Consider the following 2,500-nt stretch of genomic DNA (forward strand, 5'->3'; position numbering starts at 1 on the left):
AGGCCGGAGGTCACGGGGCCTGGGGGATGTGTTGGTGTGCGTCTCAGGGTCCAGGCTGGAGGTCACGGAGAGGTGTTGGTGTGTGTCGGGGCCTGGGAGATGTGTTGGTGTGCGTCTCAGGGTGGAGGCCGGAGGTCACGGGGCCTGGGGGAGGTGTTGGTGTGCGTCTCAGGGGCCAGGTTGGAGGTCACGGGGCCTGGGAGAGGTGTTGGTGTGTGTCGGGGCCTAGGGGAGGTGTTGGTGTGCGTCTCAGGGTCCAGGCCGGAGGTCACGGGGCCTGGGAGATGTGTTGGTGTGCGTCTCAGGGTCAAGGCCGGAGGTCACGGGGCCTGGGGGATGTGTTGGTGTGCGTCTCAGGGTCCAGGCTGGAGGTCACGGAGAGGTGTTGGTGTGTGTCGGGGCCTGGGAGATGTGTTGGTGTGCGTCTCAGGGTCAAGGCCGGAGGTCACGGGGCCTGGGGGATGTGTTGGTGTGCGTCTCAGGGTCCAGGCTGGAGGTCACGGAGAGGTGTTGGTGTGTGTCGGGGCCTGGGAGATGTGTTGGTGTGCGTCTCAGGGTGGAGGCCGGAGGTCACGGGGCCTGGGGGAGGTGTTGGTGTGCGTCTCAGGGGCCAGGTTGGAGGTCACGGGGCCTGGGAGAGGTGTTGGTGTGTGTCGGGGCCTGGGGGATGTGTTGGTGTGCGTCTCAGGGTGGAGGCCGGAGGTCACGGGGCCTGGGGGATGTGTTGGTGTGCGTCTCAGGGGCCAGGTTGGAGGTCACGGAGAGGTGTTGGTGTGTGTCTGGGCCTGGGGGATGTGTTGGTGTGCGTCTCAGGGTCCAGGCTGGAGGTCACGGAGAGGTGGTGGTGTGTGTCGGGGCCTGGGAGATGTGTTGGTGTGCGTCTCAGGGTCAAGGCCGGAGGTCACGGGGCCTGGGAGATGTGTTGGTGTGCGTCTCTGGGTCAAGGCCGGAGGTCACGGGGCCTGGGAGAGGTGTTGGTGTGTGTCTGCTGGGCCTGGGGGAGGTGTTGGTGTGTGTCTCAGGGTGGAGGCCGGAGGTCACGGGGCCTGGGGGAGGTGTTTGTGTGCGTCTCAGGGGCCAGGTTGGAGGTCACGGAGAGGTGTTGGTGTGTGTCTGGGCCTGGGGGAGGTGTTGGTGTGCGTCTCAGGGTGCAGGCCGGAGGTCACGGGGCCTGGGAGATGTGTTGGTGTGCGTCTCTGGGTCAAGGCTGGAGGTCACGGAGAGGTGTTGGTGTGTGTCGGGGCCTGGGAGATGTGTTGGTGTGCGTCTCTGGGTCAAGGCTGGAGGTCACGGAGAGGTGTTGGTGTGTGTCGGGGCCTGGGAGATGTGTTGGTGTGCGTCTCAGGGTCAAGGCCGGAGGTCACGGGGCCTGGGGGAGATGTGTTGGTGTGCGTCTCTGGGTCAAGGCCGGAGGTCACGGGGCCTGGGGGAGGTGTTGGTGTGCGTCTCAGGGGCCAGGTTGGAGGTCACGGGGCCTGGGAGAGGTGTTGGTGTGTGTCGGGGCCTGGGGGATGTGTTGGTGTGCGTCTCAGGGTCCAGGCCGGAGGTCACGGGGCCTGGGAGATGTGTTGGTGTGCGTCTCAGGGTCAAGGCCGGAGGTCACGGGGCCTGGGGGAGATGTGTTGGTGTGCGTCTCAGGGTGGAGGCCGGAGGTCACGGAGAGGTGGTGGTGTGTGTCGGGGCCTGGGAGATGTGTTGGTGTGCGTCTCAGGGTCCAGGCCGGAGGTCACGGGGCCTGGGGGAGGTGTTGGGGTGTGTCGGGGCAATTCGAAACATTCACCGGAGTACCAGGGGCACGAAACATTCATCGGCTTACCAGGGGCACGAAACATTCACCGGAGTACCAGGGGCACGAAACAGCCATCGGAGTACCAGGGGCACGAAACCTCCACCAGAGTACCAGGGGCACGAAACCTCCACTAGAGTACCAGGGGCACGAAACCTCCACTAGAGTACCAGGGGCACGAAACATTCACCGGAGTACCAGGGGCACGAAACAGCCATCGGAGTACCAGGGGCACGAAACCTCCACTAGAGTACCAGGGGCACGAAACCTCCACTAGAGTACCAGGGGCACGAAACCTCCACTAGAGTACCAGGGGCACGAAACATTCACCGGAGTACCAGGGGCACGAAACAGCCATCAGAGTACCAGGGGCACGAAACCTTCATCGGAGCACCAGGGGCACGAAACCTCCACTGGAGGACCAGGGGCACGAAACATTCATCGGAGCACCAGGGGCACGAAACATTCATCGGATTACCAGGGGCACGAAACATTCACCGGAGTACCAGGGGCACGAAACATTCATCGGATTACCAGGGGCACGAAACCTCCACTGGAGTACCAGGGGCACGAAACATTCACCGGATTACCAGGGGCACGAAACCTCCACTGGAGTACCAGGGGCACGAAACATTCACCGGAGTACCAGGGGCACGAAACCTCCACTGGAGTACCAGGGGCACGAAACCTCCACTGGAGTACCAGGGGCACGAA

Source organism: Pempheris klunzingeri, unplaced genomic scaffold (genome assembly GCF_042242105.1).
Source record: "Pempheris klunzingeri isolate RE-2024b unplaced genomic scaffold, fPemKlu1.hap1 Scaffold_193, whole genome shotgun sequence".
Taxonomy (NCBI): Eukaryota; Metazoa; Chordata; class Actinopteri; order Acropomatiformes; family Pempheridae; genus Pempheris; species Pempheris klunzingeri.